At 46.3% G+C, this 23,962-nt stretch overlaps 1 pseudogene; it reads right to left on the bottom strand.

Annotated features, from left to right (window-relative positions):
• Positions 1-907: 907 nt before the first annotated feature.
• LOC122693216 lies at positions 908-22,130 on the bottom strand (annotated as a pseudogene).
• Between the last annotated feature and the right edge of the window lie 1,832 nt (positions 22,131-23,962).

The raw sequence follows: 23,962 nt of genomic DNA, 5'->3' as shown, positions 1-23,962 counted from the left end.
TCTATTTGAAAACTCAGATTCATTGGGGTAAAATTTAAATAAAGTAAATTTCACCAATTTACAATTGGTGAATAAAGTAAAATTCACCAATTTTACTATATATCATCATCTAGCAACACCATGATCAGGATAAAGAACATTTCTGTTGACTGAAAAGGTTTGTTGTGTCCTTTGCCTCACCCCTTACTTCTGGCCCTTAGCGACCACCAGTCTGATTTCTATCCCTGGATGTTTGCCTCCACCAAAGGAATCATGTTTTGAGGATTTACAGATTATAAACGGACTCACACAGGTAATCACTCACACTTGATTTCTTTCACTTAGCAGAAAACCTGGGACAAGCACTCATGTTGTTGCATGTATTGCTAATTACTTCTTTTTATAGTTGAGTAGTGTCCATTGTGTCCATATACTACAATTTATTTATTCATTGATGGAATTAGCTTGTTCCCAAATTTTTATCATTATGAATATAGCAGCTGTAAACATTTGTATACAAGTCTTTGTGTGAATACATGCTTTTGTTCCTCTTAATATCTAAGGTGGGATTTCTGGGTCTTATGATAAGTATACAGTTAACTTGATATATGTGTGTGTGTGTGTGTGTGTGTGTGTGTGTGTGTGTGTGTGTGTGTGTGTATATATATAAGCACACTACCAAATTATTTTCCAGAGTGACTGCACCACTTTGCATTCCCAACAGCAATGAATGAAAGTTCTAGTTGCTCTACATTTTTGACAACACTTAGTATTGTCAGTTATTAAAATTTTATACACTCTAGGGTATGTATATGTGGGGTTTTCCCCCATGTGTCAGTACTTTTAATGTTACATACATCAAATTATAGTAAATAGACAACTATAAATAAGATGCAGCTCCTCTGTTTTCATGAACGCATACACTGTATTACAGGAAATCAAGTTTATATTCCATCATGAAGTATAGTTCTCCCATTAGTTCCCTTTGTGATATGTGATTAAAAATATCTTCAAATCCAATAGCCTCATCATTATTCCTCAAATATCCACTGAAAGGTTTGAGCTTGGAAGAAATGGAAGCTGCAGAACCTGCCGCATTTCTTTGAATTCCATGTGTAATTTTAGTGGAGCAATTAGACCCCAGATGTTTCTCGGTGTGGAAAAATTCATTTTATCTTGGTTGAACTGGAATTTTTTTTCCCTGATAACTCAAGAGAATGACTAGGTAAAAGTTCATTTTTCACACAAGGGAGAAACCTTCTTTTGAAGAAGGTCCATTTACTAAAAGTTCAGTACCTGGAATATTGTCCTTTAGCTGAGATCCAAGTCCAATTTGCTCTGCACACTGCCTCTCAGTGCCCTTACTGTCAGCCGGCCCCACCGCTCACTTCTATTCCATGTGGTTTTAATTTGTATTTCCCTAAGGTCTAATATTGTTGAACATCCTTTTATTTGTTTATTATCCACTCATGTATCTTCTTTGCTGACATGTCATTTTATTTGCTTATTATCCATTCATATATCTTCGCTGGTCAAGTGTCTGTTCAAACCTTTTGTCCGTGGAAAAAAAAGTAAGCTGTTTTTACTGAGCTTTAAGAATTCCTTGTACATTCTACACACAAGTCCTTTACTCGATAATGTGTTTTGCAACTATGACTTGCCTTTCCAATTTTCTTAATGACATCTTTTGAAGATCAGAATTTTTTATTTTTCACAAAATTCCATTTATCATTTTGCTTTTGTTTCCCATCTAAATAGTCCTTGCCAAGGGAGTCCCCCTTATTTCAGTAAGAGGGTAAATCCAATCCTTATTATTCTATCTTGGTTAGAAATCAAATTTCTTCGACAACATATAAGATTCTCTTTCTGTTATTGGTATTAACAAATCTGAATGTGATGTGCCTCAGTGTGGTTTTCTTTGTTTCTTTGCTTGGGTTTTGTTGAGATTCTATGCATTTATAGTCTAAGCTTTTACAGTCTCCATCTAATTTGGAAAACTTTAAGCCACGATTTATTCAAATATTTTTTTCTGTTTAATTTTCTCCTCTTCTGGGATTCCAGTTTGTAATTGGAATGTTAAATTGCTTGATATTGTCCTACAGCCCACCACGACTCTGCTCACTTCTTTTTCAGTGTCTTTTCCTGTAATGCTTTACCTAGGGAAGCTTATAATTGCAATTTCTTCAAGGTCAAATGATCTTTTCTTCTGTAGTATCTCATCTGCTCTTAAGCCCATCCAGTGTATTTCATTTTGGATACTATGTATTTAAGCTTTAGAAGTTCCATCTTGGTCTCTTTTGTATATCTTTTATTTTTCTCCTTATCATGTCCAAATTTTCCTTGATTATAGTCTTAACATTTAAAATAATGGTTTTGAGTAAGTGTTAGTCGCTCAGTCATGCCCGACTCTTTGCGACCCCATGGACTGCAGCCCACCAGGCTCCGCTGTCCATGAGATTTTCCAGGCCAAGGATACTGGAGTGGGTTGCCATTTCCTTCTCCAGGGATCTTCCCAACCCAGGAATCAAACCCAGGTCTCCTGCATTCAGGCGGATTCTTTGTCAACTGAGCCACCAGGGAAGCCCATTCTATTCGGAGTCTGACTTTTTTTTTTTTTAACGTGTAAGTGATATCATACAGTACTTGTCTATCTCCGTCTGGCTTATTCCACTTAGCATAATGCCCTTCAGTTCCATCCATGAATCTGTAAATGGCAGGATTTCCTTCTTTTTTAAGACTGAATAAGGAGGAGGGAACTAAGATGGCGGAGGAATAGGACGGGGAGACCACTTTCTACCCCACAAACTCATCGAAAGATCATTTGAACGCTGAGCAAACTCCACAAAACAACTTCTGATTGCTAGCAGAGGACATCAGACACCCAGAAAAGCAGCCCATTGTCTTCTAAAGGAGTCCTCTATTACTCCTCTATTACTCCTTAATTTTCATTTTTATAACCCACTATAACCTGGCAGAAAAAAAAAAGGACCCTATTTTTAAAGTGAACTTCATATATATTTCTTAAATTTTTTGTGTTTTTGTGGTTTTTTAATATTGTATTTTTAAGAGTCTAACCTCTACCCTAGATTTTTAATCTTTGTTTTTCAGTATTTGATATCAATTTTGGACATTTAAGAATCCAACCTTCAGTACCCATTTTTACTCAGGAGTGTGATTACTGGTTTGATCACTCTCTCCCCCTTTTGACTCTCATTTTTCTCCCCCAGATCACCTCTATTTCCTCCCTCCCCCTTCTCTTCTCAACCCAATTCTGTGAATCTCTGTGGGTGTTCTGGGCTGCGGAGAACACTTAGGGAACAGAGTACAGCCTAGATCTGTCTCTCCTCTCTTGAATCCCCCTTTTTCTCCTCATGCTCACCTCTATCTCCTTCCTCCCTCTCCTCTTCTTCATGTAACTCTGTGAACCTCTCTGGGTGTCCCTCACTGTGGAGAATCCTTTCACCATTAACCTAGAAGTTTTATTATCAGCTCTGTATAGAGGGAGAAGTCTTGAGGCTACTGAAAGAATAAGACTGAAATCCAGAGGCAAGAGACTTAAGCCCAAAACCTGAGAACACCAGAGAACTCCTGGCTATAGGGAACATTAATTAATAAGAGATTATCCAAAAGCCTCCATACCTACACTGAAACCAACCACCACCCAAGAGCCAATAAGTTCCAGAGCAAGACATACCACACAAATTCTCCAGCAATGCAGGAACATAGCCCTGAGCGTCAATATACAGGCTGCCCAAAGTCACACCAAACCCACAGACCCATCTCAAAACTCACTACTGGACACTCCATTGCACTCCAAAGAGAAGAAATCCAGCTCCACCCACCAGAACACCGACACAAGCTTCTCTAACCAGCAAACCTCGACAAGCCAAACATCCAGCCTCACCCACTGGGAGAAACCTACACAATAAAAAGGAACCACAGACTACCAGAATACAAAAAGGCCACCCCAAACCCAGCAATCTAAATAAGATGAAAAGGCAGAGAAATACCCAGCAGGTAAAAGAACATGAAAAATGCCCACCAAACAAAAGAGGAGGAGATAGGGAATCTACCTGAAAAAGAATTTAGAATAATGATAATAAAAATGATCCAAAATCTTGAAAACAAAATGGAGTTACAGATAAATAACCTGGAGACAAGGATTGAGAAGATGCAAGAAATGTTTAACAAGGACCTAGAAGAAATAAAAAAGAGTCAATTAAAAATGAATAATGCAATGAATGAGATCAAAAACACTCTGGAGGGAACCAGCAGTAGAATAATGGAGGCAGAAGATAGGATAAGTGAGGTAGAAGATATAATGGTGGAAATAAATGAAGCAGAGAGGAAAAAAGAAAAAAGAATTAAAAGAAATGAGGACAACCTCAGGGACCTCTGGGACAATGTGAAATGCCCCAACACTCAAATCATAGGAGTCCCAGAAGAAAAAGACAAAAAGAAAGGCCATGAAAAGATACTCGAGGAGATAATAGCTGAAAACTTCTCCAAAATGGGGAAGGAAATAGCCACCCAAGTTCAAGAAACCCAGAGAGTCCCAAACAGGATAAACCCAAGGCGAAACACCCCAAGACACATATTAGTCAAATTAACAAAGATCAAACACAAAGAACAAATATTAAAAGCAGCAAGGGAGAAACAACAAATAAGACACAAGGGGACTCCCATAAGGATAACAGCTGATCTTTCAATAGAAACTCTTCAGGCCAAAAGGGAATGGCAGGACATACTTAAAGTAATGAAAGAGAATAACCTACAACCCAGATTACTGTACCCAGCAAGGATCTCATTCAGATATGAAGGAGAATTTAAAAGCTTTACAGACAAGCAAAAGCTGAGAGAATTCAGCACCACCAAACCAGCTCTTCAACAAATGGTAAAGGATCTTCTCTAGACAGGAAACACAGAGAGGTTGTATGAACGTGAACCCAAAACAACAAACCAAATGGCAACGGGACCATTCTTATCAGTAATTACCTTAAATGTAAATGGGTTGAATGCCCCAACCAAAAGACAAAGACTGGCTGAATGGATACAAAAGCAAGACAGACCCCTATATATGCTGTCTACAAGAGACCCACCTCAAAGCAAGGGACACACACAGACTGAAAGTGAAGGGCTGGAAAAAAATATTTCACGCAAACGGAGACCAGAAGAAAGCAGGAGTCGCAATACTTATATCAGATAAAATAGACTTCAAAATAAAGGCTGTGAAAGGAGACAAAGAAGGACGCTACATAATGATCAAAGGATCAATCCAAGAAGAAGATATAACAATTATAAATATATATGCACCCAACATAGGAGCACCACAATATGTAAGGCAAATGCTAACAAGAATGAAGGGGGAAATTAACAATAACACAATAATAGTGGGAGACTTTAATACCCGACTCACACCCATGGACAGATCAACTAAACAGAAAATTAACAAGGAAACACAAACTTTAAATGACACAATGGTCCAGCTAGACCTAATTGATATCTATAGGACATTTCACCTCAAAACAATCAATTTCACCTTTTTCTCAAGTGCACATGGAACCTTCTCCAGAATAGATCACATCCTAGGCCATAAATCTAGCCTTGGTAAATTCAAAAAAATTGAAATCATTCCAGTCATCTTTTCTGACCACAATGCAGTAAGATTAGATCTCAATTACAGGAAAAAAAACTATTAAAAATTCCAACATATGGAGGCTAAATAACATGCTTCTGAATAACCAACAAGTCATAGAAGAAATCAAAAAAGAAATCAAAATATGCATAGAAACGAATGAAAATGAAAACACAACAACCCAAAACCTATGGGACACTGTAGAAGCAGTGCTAAGGGGAAGGTTCATAGCAATACAGGCTTACCTCAAGAAACAAGAAAAAAGTCAAATAAATAACCTAACTCTACACCTAAAGCAACTAGAGAAGGAAGAAATGAAGAACCCCAGGGTTAGTAGAAGGAAAGAAATCTTAAAAATTAGGGCAGAAATAAATGCAAAAGAAACAAAAGAGACCATAGCAAAAATCAACAAAGCTAAAAGTTGGTTTTTTGAAAAGGTAAATAAAATTGACAAACCGTTAGCCAGACTCATCAAGAAACAAAGGGAGAAGAACCAAATCAACAAAATTAGAAATGAAAATGGAGAGATCACAACAGATAACTCTGAAATACAAAGGATCATAAGAGACTACTACCAGCAGCTCTATGCCAATAAAATGGACAACTTGGAAGAAACGGACAAATTCTTACAAAAGTATAACTTTCCAAAACTGAACCAGGAAGAAATAGAAAATCTTAACAGACCTATCACAAGCACGGAAATCAAAACTGTAATCAGAAATCTTCCAGGAAACAAAAGCCCAGGACCAGATGGCTTCACAGCTGAATTCTACCACAAATTTAGAGAAGAGCTAACACCTATCTTACTCAAACTCTTCCGGAAAATTGCAGAAGAAGGCAAACTTCCAAACTCATTCTATGAGGCCACCATCACCCTAATACCAAAACCAGACAAGGATGCCACAAAAAAAGAAATCTACAGGCCAATATCGCTGATGAACATAGATGCAAAAATCTTTAACAAAATTCTAGCAAACAGAATCCAACAACATATTAAAAAGATCATACACCATGACCAAGTGGGCTTTATCCCAGGAATGCAAGGATTCTTTAATATCAGCAAATCAATCAATGTAATACACCACATTAACAAACTGAAAGATAAAAACCATATGATTATCTCAATAGATGCAGAAAAAGCCTTTGACAAAATTCAACATCCATTTATGATAAAAACTCTCCAGAAAGCAGGCATAGAAGGAACATACCTCAACATAATAAAAGCTATATATGACAAACCCACAGCAAACATTATCCTCAATGGTGAAAAATTGAAAGCATTTCCCTTAAAGTCAGGAACAAGACAAGGGTGTCCACTCTCACCACTACTATTCAACATAGTTTTGGAAGTGTTGGCCACAGCAATCAGAGCAGAAAAACGAATAAAAGGAATCCAGATAGGAAAAGAAGAAGTAAAACTCTCACTGTTTGCAGATGACATGATCCTCTACATAGAAAACCCTAAAGACTCTACCAGAAAATTACTACAGCTAATCAATGAATACAGTAATGTTGCAGGATATAGAATTAACACACAGAAATCCCTTGCATTCCTATACACTAACAATGAGAAAACAGAAAGAAAAGTTAAGGAAACAATACCATTCACCATTGCAACAAAAAGAATAAAATACTTAGGAGTATATCTACCTAAAGAAACGAAAGACCTATACATAGAAAACTATAAAACACTGATGAAAGAAATCAAAGAGGACATAGATAGATGGAGAAATATGCCATGTTCATGGATTGGAAGAATCAATATTGTGAAAATGGCTATACTACCCAAAGCAATCTATAGATTCAATGCAATCCCTATCAAGCTACCAATGGTATTTTTCACAGAACTAGAACAAATAATTTCACAATTTGTATGGAAATACAAAAAACCTCCAATAGCCAAAGCAATCTTGAGAAAGAAGAATGGAACTGGAGGAATGAACCTGCCTGACTTCAGGCTCTACTACAAAGCCACAGTCATCAAGACAGTATGGTACTGGCACAAAGACATAAATATAGATCAATGGAACAGAATAGAAAGCCCAGAGATAAATCCACAAACCTATGGACAACTTATCTTTGACAAAGGAGGCAAGGATATACAATGGAAAAAAGACAACCTCTTTAACAAGTGGTGCTGGGAAAACTGGTCAACCACTTGTAAAAGAATGAAACTAGAACACCTTCTAACACCATACACAGAAGTAAACTCAAAATGGATTAAAGATCTAAATTTAAGACCAGAAACTATAAAACTCCTAGAGGAGAACATAGGCAAAACACTCTCCAACATAAATCACAGCAGGATCCCCTATGACCCACCTCCCAGAATATTGGAAATAAAAGCAAAAATAAACATGGGACCTAATTAAACTTAAAAGCTTTTGCACAACAAAGGAAACTATAAGCAAGGTGAAAAGACAGCCTTCAGAATGGGAGAAAATAATAGCAAATGAAGAAACAGACAAAGGATTAATCTCAAAAATATACAAGCAACTCCTGAAGCTCAATTCCAGAAAAACAAATGACCCAATCAAAAAATGGGCCAAAGAACTAAACAGACATTTCTCCAAAGAAGACATACAGATGGCTAACAAACACATGAAAAGATGCTCCATATCACTCATTATCAGAGAAATGTAAATCAAAACCACAACGAGGTACCATTACACGCCAGTCAGGATGGCTGCTATCCAAAAGTCTACAAGCAATAAATGCTGGAGAGGGTGTGGAGAAAAGGGAACCCTCTTACACTGTTGGTGGGAATGCAAACTAGTACAGCCACTGTGGAGAACAATGTGGAGATTCCTTAAAAAACTGGAAATAGAACTGCCATATGACCCAGCAATCCCACTCCTGAGCATAAACAGTGAGGAAACTAGATCTGAAAGAGACATGTGCACCCCAATGTTCATCGCAGCACTGTTTATAATTGCCAGGACATGGAAGCAACCTAGATGCCCATCAGCAGACGAATGGATAAGGAAGCTATGGTACATATACATGATGGAATATTACTCAGCCATTAAAAAGAATTCATTTGAATCAGTTCTAATGAGATGGATGAAACTGGAGCCCATTATACAGAGTGAAGTAAGCCAGAAAGATAAAGACCAATACAGTATACTAATGCATATATGTGGAATTTAGAAAGATGGTAATGATAACCCTATATGCAAAACAGAAAAAGAGACACAGATGTACAGAACAGACTTTTGGACTCCGTGGGAGAAGGTGAGGGTAGGATGTTCTGAGAGAATAGCACTGAAACAAGTATACTATCAACATTGAAACAGATCACCAGCCCAGGTTGGATGCATGAGACAAGTGCTCAGGGCTGGTGCACTGGGAAGACCCAGAGGGATCGGATGGGGAGGGAGGCAGGAGGGGGGATTGGGATGGGGAACACATGTAAATCCATGGCTGATTCATGTCAATGTATGGCAAAAACCACTACAATATTGTAAAGTAATTAGCTTCCAACTAATAAAAATAAATGAAAAAAAAATAAAATAAAAAACACTGGAAAAAAAGACTGAATAATATTTCATGGTGTGTGTGTATGTGCACGTGTGTGTGTGTGTAATTTTCTTTATCCATTCATCTGTCAACAGAGACCTAGTTTCTTTCTATATCTTGGCTACCATGAATAATGCTGCAATGAACATGGGAGTACAGTTATTTCTTAAACATAGTGCTTTCATTTTCTTTGGATATGAATCTCCCAGAAGTGAGATTTCTGGGTCATAGTGTAGTTCTATTTTTAATATTTTAAAGAAACCTCCATACTGTTTTCCATAGTGACTGTACCAGTTTACATTCCCACCGAAACAGTGCTAGAATTCACTTTTTTCGGCATCCTCATCAGCACTGGTTGTCTCATGTCATTTTGATAACAGACATCCTAACAAGTGTGAGATGGTATCTTACTGTGCTTTTGACCTGCATTTCTCTAATAATTAGTGATGTCAAGCATCTTTTCATATTGACCATTTGTATGTCTTCCTTGGAAAAAATTCTATTCAGGTCCTTTGCCCATTTTACAGTTAGGTTTTTTGGGTATTTTACTATTGAGTTGCATACATTACTTATCTTTTTTTGGATATTAACTCCTTATCGGGTACATGGTTTGCAAATATTTTCTCCCATTCTATGGGTTGTCTTTCATTTTGTGGAAATACATGACCCATCTGAAGACTCTATTCAATGCATGGTGTTAGGAGTTCTCTCCATTTTGACAGGTGGAATCAGGCTCCTGTATGAGCCTCAGAAACATTTGGCATGCTCCTGTATGGTGGTCCTTTCCCTTGCCTTGAGTAGTTTCCTGTTACACATGAGCACATCAGTTCTTAACCCAGTCCTCTGGGATCCCAGTCCCCTGGCCTTATGGAAGGCGAGTGTGTAGCACTGGGGGAAATGGCAGGGAGGGGAGGGAAAATGGGGGTGGAGCAGAGGCTAGGAAATCCTGTGGAAGATTGGAGGGGCTGAGAGGATCAGTTCAGTTCAGTGGCTCAGACGCGTCCTACTCTTTGCGACCCCATGGGCTGCAGCACTCCAGGCCTCCCTGTCCATCACCAACTCCCAGAGCCTACCCAAACTCATGTCCATTGAGTCAGTGATGCGATCCAACCATCTCATCCTCTGTTGTCCCCTTCTCCTCCTGCCTTCAATCTTTCCCAGCATCAGGGTCTTTTCTAATGAGTCAGCTCTTCGCATCAGGTGGTCAAGGTATTGGAGTTTTAGCTTCAGCATCAGTCCTTCCAATGAATATTCAGGACTGATTTCCTTTAGGATTGACTGGTTGGATCTCCTTGCAGTCCAAGGGACTCTCAAGAGTCTTCTCCAACACCACAATTCAAAAGCATCAATTCTTCGGCACTCAGCTTTCTTTATGGTCCAACTCTCACATCCATACATGACTACTGGAAAAACTATAGCTTCGACTAGACAAACCTTTGTTGGCAAAGTAATGTCTCTGCTTTTTAATATGTTGTCTAGGTCGCTCATAGCTTTTCTTCCAAGAAGTAAGTGTCTTTTAATTTCATGGCTGCAGTCACCATCTACAGTGATTTTGGAGCCCAAAAAAATAAAGTCTGTCATTGTTCCCATCTATTTGCCATGAAGTGATGGGACCGGATGCCATGATCTTAATTTTCTAAGCGTTGAGTTTTAAGCCAACTTTTTCATTCTCTTTTCACTTTCATCAAGAGGCTCTTTAGTTCTTCTTCGCTTTCTGCTATAAGGGTGGTGTCATCTGCATATCTGAGGTTATTGATATTTCTCCCAGCAATCTTGATTCCAGCTTGTGCTTCATCCAGCCCAATGTTTCTCATGATGTACTCTGCATATAAGTTAAATAAGCAGGGTGACAATATACAGCCTTGACGTACTCCTTTCCTGATTTGCAACCAGTCTGTTCCATGTCCAGTTCTAATTGTTGCTTCTTGACCTGCATATAGGTTTCTCAGGAGGCGGGTAAACTGGGAGGATGGGTGGGGCTAAGAAGGCCTGGAGGTCTGGGAAGAGATGGAGGTGCTGGGAGGAGTTTGCAGGAGTTGAGAGACAGGAGAGAAGGGAAAGGGTCGTGGCCAGGGCTGGTCATCTTCATAAATCATAGTCCTACCAAAACCAGATCCCGATGGACCCCCTCTGTAACCACCTGCTGCAGCAGGCCCCAAGCTCTGGCTGGGTCTGTGCCATGACGGCTGCTGGGACCCTCCCCTGCCTGGACTGGGAGATCCCTGACTGCCAGGGTGGGCCCTGCCCCCACCCTGTGGTCAGCAGGCTCTCATCCTGCTTGCGATGGGAAATGAAAGGGAACCTGGGGGACCTTGCCTTTCCTCCTCTCTGGGTCCAGGGGTCGCTAGAGGTGGCATGAAATGATGTGTGTGTCTTACTCATATCTGGCCAACTGAGAGTCTCCATGAAAGGGCCCCTGTGTGTGTGTGTGTGTGTGTGTGTGTGTGTGTGTGTGTGTGTGTGTGTGTGCGCGCGCGCGCATGCTCAGTTGTGTCTGACTCTTTGTGACCCCCGCCCCCACCATGGACTGCAGCGCGCCAGGTTCCTCTATCAATGGCATTGCCCAGGGCAAGAATACTGGAGTGGGTTGCCATTCCTCCTTGGGGCGGGGTTGGGGGGGGGCGGTGTCGGATCTTCCCAACCCAGGGATAGAACCAGCACCTCTTGTGTCTCCTGCATCGCAGGCTGATTCTTTACCACTGCACCACCTAGGAAGCCCCAAGGGCCCCTCTTAGTTCAGTTCAGTCGCTCAGTCGTGTCCGACTCTTTGCGACCCCGTGGACTGCAGCACACCAGGCCTCCCTGTCCATCACCAACTCCGGGAGCTTACTCATATTCATGTTCATTGAGTCAGTGATGCCATCCAACTATCTCATCCTCTGTCGTCCCTTCTCCTCCCACCTTCAATCTTTCCCACATCGGGGTCTTTTCAAATAAGTTAGTTCTTCTCATCAAATGGTCAGAGTATTGGAGTTTCAGCTTCAGCATCAGTCCTTCCAATGAATATTCAGGACTGATTTCCTTTAGGATTGACTGGTTGGATCTCCTTGCAGTCCAAGGGACTCTCAAGAGTCTTCTCCAGCACCACAGTTCAAAAGCATCAGTTCTTTGGCACTCAGCTTTCTTTATGGTCCAACTCTCACATCTATACATGACTACTGGAAAAACCATAGCTTTGACTAGACGGACCTTTGTTGGCAAAGTAATGTCTCTGCTTTTTAATATGCTGTCTAGGTCGCTCATTGCTTTTCTTCCAAGGAGCAAGCGTCTTTTAATTTCATGGCTGCAGTCGCCATCTACAGTGATTTTGGAGCCCCAAAATATAAAAGTCTGTCACTGTTTCTACTATTTACCCATCTACTTGCCCTGAAGTGATGGGACCGTATGCCATGATCTTAGCTTTCTAAACATTGGGTTTTAAGCCAAATTTTTCATTCTCTTTTCACTTTCATCAAGAGGCTCTTTAGTTCTTCTTTGCTTTCTGCCATAAGGGTGGTGTCATCTGCATATCTGAGGTTATTGATATTTCTCCCAGCAATCTTGATTCCAGCTTGTGCTTCATCCAGCCCAATGTTTCTCATGATGTACTCTGCATATAAGTTAAATAAGCAGGGTGACAATATACAGCCTTGAGGGCCCCTCTAGGAAGTGGGAAATGGTGGAAAATAATGGTAAATAAATAAGGGACTTGCCCCACATAAGGAACTAGACAATGAGTCTCCAACCAGACTGGACCAAAGTGGGGCACCCAGAGGGACTCTGGGAAATGAGAGGAAGTTGGTGGGGCTCTGGGCAGGGGCTAAAATGACTGAGAGTCTGAGGCAGGGACTAGGAGAGCTATGAAGCAGAACTGGGGATAGTTTAGGGATTTGAGTTCCTAGAGAGAGACAGGAAGTGGAAGAAACCAGGGGGATGGGAGGGGCTGAGATTCCAAACGGGGGTGGGGGATGTAGGAGCAAAGAGGTGAATTAGGAGAGTCCGGGGAGAAGCCAGGAAGGCTGGAGCGGGGCGGGAGTCATCGGAAGGCTGGAGCGGGGCGGGAGTCACCGGATCGATGTTAGGACCTGAAAGAACCGGCGGGGACATTCGGGGACAGGGAGGCGCTAGAGGATCTGGGAAGAAAAGGGAGGTGACATGAAGACGTGGGGTAAGGCGTGTGAGGGATGGCCGCGGAGGGCTGGGGAGAAAGTGGGAGCCACGGGTCAACACGGGCAGGACTGAGAGACGCTCCTTCACTCAGAGGTTAAAACCGCCCGCTGTGATTAATAGATTTCTCAACTTCTCCTTGTAGTTCTTCCAGTTTTGACGTTCCCCGCTTCAGGGCTGAGTTAGGTACACACCTAACTGCAATCCCCACCTCCACGCTGGCCCTGTTAAAATCCACCTTCCACGTGGCAGTAAAGTAAACCCGGTCCGCCCCCCGCTTGAAACCTCCCAGAGCTCTCACACCTGCACCACCGTACTCGGAGCCACGCTTCACCTGGCCCCGCCCCTCGTGCGGCCCCGCCCCTTTAACACTCCAAACTGGATCCAGGCTCACGCGCGTTTTTGCTCCTGCTGCTCCTTCTGTCTGGAATGTTCTTTCCCACACAGGTCTTAGCTACCGTCTTATTTTATAGGTCTCAACACGAATTCCACCTTCTCTGGACAGGCCTTCTCAGACCTTTCTGGATAAAGTAACCCCACCACACTACAGTCACTGTGAACCTCCAAGGCCTGAGTTTATCTTCTGATGTCACTATTGCCACGCCAGCTTTGCTTTCCTGTTTCTTTTGTTCTTGCTTGGGAAGGATGTTTTTTCCCATCCTTCCTGTGTCAGTAATTCCATGTCGTAGTTGTTCTTCGTGCCAGTTTTCAGTCACTCAGTCCTGTCCATCTCTTTGCAACTCTTTGGACTGTAGCCTGCCAGGCTCTTCTGTCCATGGGATTTTTCATGCAAGCATACTAGAGTGGTTTGCCATTTCCTCCTCCAGGGGATCTTCCTGACTCAGGGATTGAACCCCCACCGCCTGTACCTCCTGCATTGCAGGTGGATTCTTTACCCTCTGAGACTTCGGGGAAGGCCAAGTTGTTTCTTAAGTGTGTTCATGGAAGACGATTGGATTTTGTTAATAGAATAAGATTGGATTTTATCCATTCTGAAAGGTAATTTAAAGCCATTTAAATGTACTGTGATGGATCTATCTGGACTTATTTCTATATCTCATTTTGTATTTTCTGCTTATCATGCTTTTTTTCTTTATTTCAGTTTTAATTTCCATTTGCTATACATGCACATAAGGAATGAGATAGTTCCCTTCAAGGTTTGTTTAGAAAAAGATCTATATGTCGTTCCTTTCTTTCTGTTTCCTCTTCTCTGTAGACAATCACTTTCTTACTTACTCTGAAGCTGATTTTTAAAATATTTACTCCCATATTTCTAAATGACATGCTTTTGTTTCTACTGATTATCAAACTATCTTGCAGCTCAGACCTGCTCTTCTTATTTTGCCCTGCCATATAATGGAATATCATTCAGCCATAAAAAGGAGTGAAGGACCACAATGCATATTGCATGCAGGAACCTTGGAAACATGCTGGTGGAAGAAACCAGTCCCATAAGAGCACATGTTGTATCATTCCATGTATGGGACAGAAAAACGCAAATGAACTTTTTGACCAACCCAGTATATTAATGGTGAAGGACAGGGAAGCCTGGCATGCTTCAGTCCACAGGGTTGCAAAGAGTCAGACATGACTAAGTGATTGAAAAACAACAACAAATATATTAAATGTACAGAATGGGGAAATTCATAGAGACAGAAAGTAGGTTAGTGGTGAAATTGGGGAATGGCTACTAATGGATATAGGATTTCTGCTTGAAGTGATGAAAATGTTCTGGAATTAGATGGTGGTGGTTGCACACCATTGTGATGTATTAAAACCACTGATTTTACATCTGCAGAATGTATTTAATGGATATAAACTTTTTCTCAATTTAAAAAACCATCTGCATCTCTATGATCCTTCTGAAGAAGACAAGAAACTTAGTATCTTAGAGTCCTCTTAAAAGCAAAGCTTGTGATAAGGACACTTGTTTTAGAAGGTCAGTCTGGGAAATCCTGGCAGGAAGCTGGAGAGAGAGACCAGGGAGAGTGAGGGATGGAGACCAAACCACGATGGGTGTGATGCTGAGGTCTCTGCTGTGGGCAGTTCGGGCTCAGTTCCAGTGGGACCTTCTGAGGTTATCTGGAGATTCTCTAAAACCCAAGGCCATATGCTAGTGGCCTCAGCTTGGTCTGGGTCTGGCTGGGCTCCACACCAGGATTTTCTCAGAAGTTCCACTTGCGGGCCCTCAACCTCATGAGGATGACACATTTCTAGGACAATCCCGTTGAGCCTGGTGGCTCTGCTGCAGGCCCAACATAGGCATGTTGGCTTCGGTTTTTGCCGCCATCTTGAAGGATGGACAGAGCTGCTCTGCTTTATCGTCACAATTGGCAACCCAGGTCCTGACACTAGCCAGGCTGAGGTCCCAGCCTGGCTTAGCATTTACACCATGGCCTACACCCTCCACCTTCAGCCCTGCTCTCTTCCCAGCCCCTGGAAACAGCCTCGACCCCTTCTCTCCCTGCAGGCTCCTGTCTTCTTTCTTTCATGGAGTAGTCTCCATTTCTTGTCAAAAACATGTCCCCTTGTTCATTTTTAACAATCTCATCTCTACATGTTTGGAACAGAGGGAGATGGTTTCAACTGTCTTTAACCAGAAGCCAAGTGACTTCTCCACATGTGATCCTGTTAATGACATGTGGTTCCACAAGCAGATCTGGAGAAATGCACACGCCCAGAGCTGTATGTTCTTCCTAGACTTGAATTACAACTACTCACATCAGGCTTGTTTGGACTTGCTGGTGACCAGGGTCTGGCTCAACCCAGGGCAACAGGATAAAGGTGAAAGCAACTTGTAATTTTTATTGAGAGTCAAGTATGAAGCATGCATGCATGCATATTTATTAATTTTATTTAACTAATAGATAGATTAATAGAGTGCTTACTATGAGCCAGACATAAGGTCTTTGTTTGTAAGGACCTTGCAAACATGAATAAATTTAACGCGTATTAACAATTCCGCCTGGAGTAGGAAATGGCAACACACTCCAGTATTCTTGCCTGGAAAAGCGCACAGACAGAGAAGCCTGATGGACTACAGTTCATAGGGTCACAAAGAGTCGGACAGGACTGAGTGACTAAGCATAGCAACTCTAGGGGGGGCTGCCCTGGCGGCTCAGCGGTATCGAATCTGCCTGCAATGCAGGAGATGCAGGTTTGATCCTGGGTCAGATTTTCCATGGGAAATCCCTTAGAGGAGCCTGGCGGGCTACAGTCCATAGGGTCACAATGACCCGGACATGACTGAAGCTACTTCACACACATGCACAACAATTCTAGGACACAGATACGATATTATTATTATTAAAATCCTCATTTGCAGACAAGGAAACTGAGTTCCAAAGATGAGCGAGCCATGACATTACTGAGATGCAGAGTCCTAAGCTCTGAGCCACTCCCCTATGCTGTGTGTGTGTGTGTGTGTGTGTGTGTGACATGTGACTCCAGTTTGCACATGGGAGTGGGGGCCATGAAGTCAAACTCTGGCTGTGGTGTGACTTTCCACAGCTAGGAGTGGAATGAGGAAGAAGGCCAGAGGAGTGGCAGACTCAGGGATCTGGCCCACTGACATGGGCCTCCTGCCGCAGACCAGCTCTGCCCGCTTCCTGTCTGTCTACTCACGTGGCGGTGGGGCTGACTTAGGTCTGGCTCAGACGCAGCAGCCAAGGGTACCAGTGAGGCCTGGCTGCAGCAGGGGCACTGGGTTCTGTCCTCTCTCATCCTCTCCCAGCCCAGACCCAGCGGCAGGAAAAATCTATTTACTGCAGACCGAAGGGCTAACGCACCACTCCACTGTTATTCTTCATGTCCAGGGAGACAGAGATGGAAAAAGAGACAGGAATCGGGACTGAAGGAAGAACAAAATATACAGAGAGGGACTTCCCTGGTGGTCCAGTGGCTAAGATTGTGATCCCAATGCAGGGGGCCCAGGTTTGATCCCTGGCCAGGGAACTAGATCCCATATGCGGCAACTGAGACCCAGCACAGCCAAATAAATAAATATTTTTTAAAATACAGAGAAACACAGAATTATGACAAGTCTAGACAGAAAGGTACAGAAACAGACACAGATGCTGGGACACAGACCATACACCTGGAGCACGTCTGAGATGGAAGTTTCTGGAGGATGGGATGAGGGTGAGTCAGAACTGATGCGGGGACAGAGCAGGGAGCCATTAAGGCCCTGTGGGGCTTGGTGTCCTTGGAGAGTCTGGACAAGGGCCTAAGCCAGGGGTTACCATCCTACTGATGTGGCCCTTCACCTGAGGGCAGGGCTGCAGCTGGAGTCAGTGTGTGAAAGTGTGTCCAGCCCCCTTCCTGGGCTGTTGGCCTGGTGTCCCTGGAGCTGGGGACAGGTGCCCTACCTCCCCGTGCCCTCCTCCTGAATAGCACCAGCCGGTCCCCTCCACGCTGGGCCAGTGTCAGGTTCCAGGCTGTTCCCTGGGGGAACTTTGATCTGGAAAGAATGAGAGTGACCGAGCTGGCTGCAGCCCAAGGCGGCACAGCATCCCTGAAATCTGGCCTGGGCTGCCCCTGCCACCTTCCTGCCCACTGGCACTCCAGGCAGTCCCTCCAGGGCTCAGGAGACACAGACGGCGCCTTTCCTGCTTTCCTTGCCCCCTGGTTCTCTCCATCCCCATTCGCTGTTCAATCACTAGTTCCTGCACTCATTCATCCAGTGCCTGGGGCTGGGCGATGGATGGAGTAGAGGGCTGAGTGACTCTGGGCTCTGCCCTCTCGGGAGCTCCAAACTGAGATCACTGCTCCAGAGAAGCACAATTCCCGCATTGGAGCGAGGAGCCAGGTCAGGAGTTGAGCACACAGTGGACGCAGTGGGGCAGACAGTGGAAGTGAGGCAGCCTGGCATGCTTCACCAAGGATGACTTCTCAGAGAAGGTGGCATTTAAACTGGGCTCTGGACTTCCTTGGTGGTCCAGTGGTTAAGACTCCATACTTCCAATGTAGGGGGCATGGGTTTGATCCCTGGTCAGGGAACTAAGATTCCACATGCCAGGCAGCATGGCCAAAAAAAATAAAACAACCTTCCCAAAAAACTGGGCTCTGAAGATCTGAAAAAGGAGCATGAGTTTATCAGACAGGATGGCAAGTAAAAGGATGCTTTGGGCAGGGTGACCAGAACAGCCACAATGGCAGCAATGTGAGAGTTTGTGCCTTGTGCTGGACGGGCCTTGAATGGCAGCCTCAGTTATTCACCTGTTGCTGGAGTAGATCCAAGGGTCAGGGGGACAGTTTTGTTAGAAAAAAGGAGACTCTGCGGGCTTCCAAGGGAGGTGGCCGCCTGGTGGGTCCCCATGCTGGCCTCCGCCCTCCAGGCCTTCCCAAGGATGGTCTCGTGCCCTCTGAGACCTCCCATGCCTGCCCCAGCCCCAAGGAGCCTCAAGAATGCTTCTGAGGGAGCCTGGCTTGTCTACAGACTGCAAGAGGCTCCAGAGAGACCCTTGCCCAGACCCTAGCCCAGCCCGCTGCCTCGGCCTGACCTCCCCACCCCCACTGCTCGCTCTGAGTGACACGGCCTTTTGCTGGGCTGAAAGCGGACACTGCCCAGCCTCCGGGGCCCCTGGGGAAGGCCCGTGAGCTCTCCAGTCCTGCATCTCTGGCTCCTCAAGTCCTAGAGGCCATTGAGCCAGGCCCTATAAATAGCCCAGGGAGGGGGAGGGGAGGCAGGCCAGGCAGGGCTAGAGGGGACAGGCTCTGGATAGGATGTTGTGGAGGGGTGGGGAGAAGGAGAAGAAGTCCAGAGTTCGAGGCCAGTTCTGTCCCTGACCAGGACTGCTCACCCCTCCGGGTCTCGGGGTTCCCCTGGGCAGTGGGTGGCCAGGCTGATGGAGCAGACAGAGGAGACCCCTCCTCCTTACTGGGTGGTTTTCAGAGGCAAAAGTGTCAGGATATTAGCTGTGAGGGCCCCCCAACTGTGGGGCCCTCTGTGGGCCAATCCTGCCACAGAGACCACGTCCCCAGTCCCTAGAGGCCCAGGACAAGCTCTTGTGGGGTGCTGACTCTTCCAGCACCTCAGTTTCCCCTCTTGGCATGGCAGCTCCCAGACTGGTGCAGGTGAGGAATGCACTGGTCAGCCGGAGACCTCTCCAGGCCATGGGGCCAGAGCTTAGGGGATGGAACCTGCCAGGGAGGTTCCTGGAAATGGAAAATGTGAGCCCCACGGCCTTATCTGGGCTGGAAGCAGCTGTCTCCATTCCACACCCTCCGCAGCCCCTGCCTTGGCGGGGAGGAGCAGGCAGCCCCTCCACATGGGGATGATTGCTGTTTGTTCTCTGGGCAGCCGGTCTCTCAGCAGAGGATCGTGGGAAATTCCTCCTCCGCTGGGACCAAAAGGGCCCAGTGCTGGTCCAGAGGGACAGGAAGCTCCACTCTCTTACCCCCTCCCCAAGTCAGGGCCACCCTTAGAATTGTATAAGCGAGTCTCTGCAGAGCGCTCAGGATCTGTACCTTCTAGAGACACACTTCCAGGTCTGGTGAAAGAGACAACGGAAAACGTGGCACGTGACGTGTGATCAAACTCACACAATGAGACACACAAATATCTTATATACGTAAGCATGTGTAGACAACCCACATACACACACAGGCATGCGCACGTCCTATGTTGACACACATACTGCGGGCATGCATCCATGTGTGTCTAGAAACACATTCACCATTTATGAGCAAAGGCATAAAAATCCCCCTTCCAACCACAGGGGCTTGAACATGCGCCCGTACATGTACACATGTGTACAGGTGTGCATGCAGGTACTACCGACTCTGTACCTCCCACATCTTCCCTCCACACCAACACACCCACACAGGTATACGCAAGCAGCATATGTGCACAGACATGTCCTCAGATACACGGGAGAAAGAGGAACATCCCAAATATACACATGTGTCTGGCAGTGTGTCCCTGGGGGGAGTTTAAAGGAGGGTTTGGTGGAGGAAGTTGGAGTGACCCGGGGGCAGGAGTCTCTTCTGTCCTCTCTCCCAGGGGCCTCAGGATTCCAGGTTCCGCCCCAGTGGCTCCGCTTCAGGCAGGCAGAGCCGTGGGGCAGAGCCCAGAGCCCCTAGTGCGCGTCTCTGGGGTCCTAGTTAGAGATGAGGTCTGGGGGCTCCGAGACTGGCCCACCCCAGGCTCCTGTGCAGCTTCCATCATGCTCCTGCCTCCCCGCTTAGCACCCCTTTTGGCTCCTGAACCCAGCAACCTGGCAGGAAAAGATAAACACAAGTCCTGCGTCCACGCCTCTGTGGATCTCATAACAAGGCAATGGTTTCCAGGGCAGAGGCTGGATTTCAAGATTCGAGGGGGAGGAGCTGGCGATGGTATGTTTGCCAGGAGGGTCCAGTCCTGGAGTGTATTTCTCTGGTCGAGTCCTTATTAGCCTGCTCCCCGTTGGTGCCTGCAGCTGGGGACCCTGAGGCGTGGGGTGTGGCTCCCTTTCCACACCTTCCCCAGTTACAAAGCTGGACTGCCGGGCCTATTAGCCATCCCAGCGGACTGAACGCTTCATAGAGGGCCTGGTAGGGCCAACTGGGGCCTGCCTGGCAGATAACAGGTCTGGCCTGACCCCTGATCTTCTGACCTGAGCATTCTTGGCAGAGGGGCTTGGAGGGGTGAGGTGACCAGTGAGGCCAGCAGCTGTCTTTGTCTCAGTGCAAAGGCTGATGTGACCTTGGGGTCAGGGCCCATGTGGCACCTGTGAACCCCACGGTTCACCACACCTTCTAACACATCCTCTCTGCGACCCAGCTCATGGGGTCCATCCATCCACTCATTCTGTTGGTTCCACTCCCTCTCCAACGAGTCCCCTTTCCCTGGCTTTCACTCCCACATTTTCATGGATTCATGGAGCACTTTCTAAAGCCAGCTGCCTCTTCAGCTGTAGGGATAGATGAACAGCTGAGACAGACAGCTCTCTGCTCTCCGAGGATGGGCTCCAACACATGTGCGAGGACCCGGGTGCAGAGGGTGAGGGCTAGTCCCAGGCAGGTGGGCCCAGGACTACAGAGGACTGCCACACCCCTTAAGCGCTGAAACTTAGGAGTCTGGGGAGTGGGTGGGACCTTCAGGACAAGAGCTGGAGGCAGGTGGGTATAAGGAGAGGGACGGGCTGGAGGTGGGGGAGTGGGAGCCACCAGTGCGGGTGTGGGGGTGGGTGACACCATGCAGAAAGGGCCTGTGAGTAAAAGGGAGACCTGCCCAGCTCAGAGCCCTGGGGACCATGGTTAAGGGATGAGTGAAAACACAGTCACTCAGGAAGGTCACTGGGGAGAAGAAGGGGAGTCAAGAGTGTTGGGAGGAGGGGTGGTCCTCAGGGGTTCCTGCTGGAGGGCCACAGGAATGGTTCTGGAGAGCTCAAAGCACAATTCCAGGGGATTGGAGCCTCTGGGCGATCTGGGAGCACGGAGAGCTGCCCAGACTTGGCTGGATTTGACTGTTGCCCCCAAGGGGCCCTGGGACCATAGCCAAGACCCTGGGTTCCAGCCCTGTCTCTGCATACCTTGCTCTGTGACCTGGAGTCTGTCCCTGTCACTCCCCAGGCCTCAATTCCCCCACCTCGGGTCCCTGACTTTCGGGTTTGGGCTTGGCCGGGATTTGATTTCATGGGGTGATTGGCAGGGGGTACAGGAAGGCTTGTCCCACATCCTGCCCCCAGCCCAGCACCAGAGCAGATCAAGGGGCCAGGAAGCAGGGTCGGAGCCAGGGGAGGGGGAGCTGGGAGGGCGGGTGCCAGAGCCCCGGGGACTCAGTGGGAGGTCGGCCTCTCTAGCCCGCTGACATCAGGGCTGGTGAATGTGCAGGGAGTTCAGCAGGGTCCATCGCCCTCACCTCCCCCATAGTCTGGTACCGGGCAGGAGCTGAGCCCCAGGAGGGTGGGAGGAGGGGAGGAGGGGCATTGAGGGGGCGGCCAGGAGGAGCCCCTGGGGCCTGGGGTGAGCAGCAGCCTCCCCCAAACTGGCAAGGAGCCAGCTCTTGGATGGCACTGGTCTTCAGTGCCTCCCTCCCCACTCCAGAATCACCCCCTCCTCCCTTCCTCCCTCCTCCCCCGACCCTTTGCCCCTCTTCCTCCCCTCCTGGTTCATCTCTCCTCTCCTTGGCTCATCTCCAGCTATTGACTCAGTGGTCTGACTGCTGAGGGAGAGGAACCAAGGGGGATGGTCTGATTCTTGTACTGTCTGCCCAGAACCCACTGTGAGCCCCATCTCTGCCCTTGGCAGATAGAGCCCTCCCCAGGCCCCAAGCAGCCCCTCCCAGATGTTGTCATGTTGGATCCGGAGAGACCATATAACGCATCTAAAGTGGGAGAGCGAGGCTGGATCCTGGGCAGCCAGTCTCTAGAATCTTATCTATCCCCCATTGGGGTCCCACCCTAGAGACCTGGCCAGCCTTCCTTCTCCTGGATGCTGCGAGAGAAGGCTGGACCCCGACCCATCCCCACCCTCATTTATGCTGTCCATCCAGGCACAGACTCCACTGCACATCAGCTATAGGACCAGGGACCCAGCTGTCCAGCCCCTCCCAGACTTTCCTGCCTGGTCCTTCCTCGGGTCCTGCAAAGGAAGAGGCTGGGCTTTTCTGGCTGAGACTGGGGTCCCTGCACTCCAGGCTCTGTGCTCAGATCCAGAGGGGCTCTGAGTGCTACTAGAGACAAGCCGTAGCAGTTGCCTCTCTTTTAGTGTCTATCAAAGATTCTACCCGGAGAAAGAATACAGGGAGCAATTTGGCTCACCCTGTCCACATGGCTACTTGGAACACACACACATGCACACCATGCGTGCCTTTTGGCACTTGACTTTCTCATGAAATAATTGCTGGAAGGCTCCTTGGATTAGGTAACCCAGTGTTTCTTCCTGTCCCCATGGTGGGGGGGAGGGGAAGGGGGAGTCAGCGTTTAGCATCTGTTGGGCTGATCCAGCTCCTCTGGGGCAGAGCAGGCCAGTCCAGGAGGTCTGTGGCCACAAACATCTTTGGAAGTGTGATGGGAACAAGTCTTACAGACCTCTCATTCTTAGGCACCAGGGTTAGGCCTAGGAAGGAGAAGGCTAATCAGGAAAGATCTTTTCTTGCACAAACAAGGATGGGATGTTCCCATTTTTATTTTAACCCAATTTTACCATATACATGAGAACATACAGCATCTTTCAGCATCATTCTGAAGCAACAGCTGTTTTTACTCCTTGCTTTCTTGAGATGGTTCAGGGGTGGGGTATGGAAGGAACGAATATCTGAGTTCAGGCACGAAAGGAGTGTTGAGAGGGTGTCGAGATGGGAACCCTGGGCTGTGGACAGAAGCCGGGACTGAGGCTCTGATGGAGGGAGGGGGGTTCTTAGTCCCAGGGTCGCTGATCCTAGGGATTTGGAGATTCAGCCCTAAGCACACCCTCTCCTCTCTGTCTGACCTCAGCCACTCAGGGATCCCCTAGCAGGGGCCCCTCTGTGAACCCCCAGGCCCTGTAACCATTGGCAATAAGGATGAAAAGATCTTACTATCCAGAGTGGGTTGGCAGGGGAGAAGGCACAATTGTAGAGTCAGGGAGGGACCGCAACACCTGTCTCCTTCTCCCTTAGGTCTTATAACAGGTGCAAGAAATTACAGACAAAGACTCCATAGGTGAGTATGTGTTTGTGAGAGCCGTGTGCATGGAATGTAGGGGACAGTGACAGGCCCA

The sequence above is a fragment of the Cervus elaphus genome, chromosome 5, assembly GCF_910594005.1.
Source record: "Cervus elaphus chromosome 5, mCerEla1.1, whole genome shotgun sequence".
Lineage (NCBI taxonomy): Eukaryota > Metazoa > Chordata > Mammalia > Artiodactyla > Cervidae > Cervus > Cervus elaphus.
This window is presented reverse-complemented; position numbering and strand designations above follow the sequence as displayed.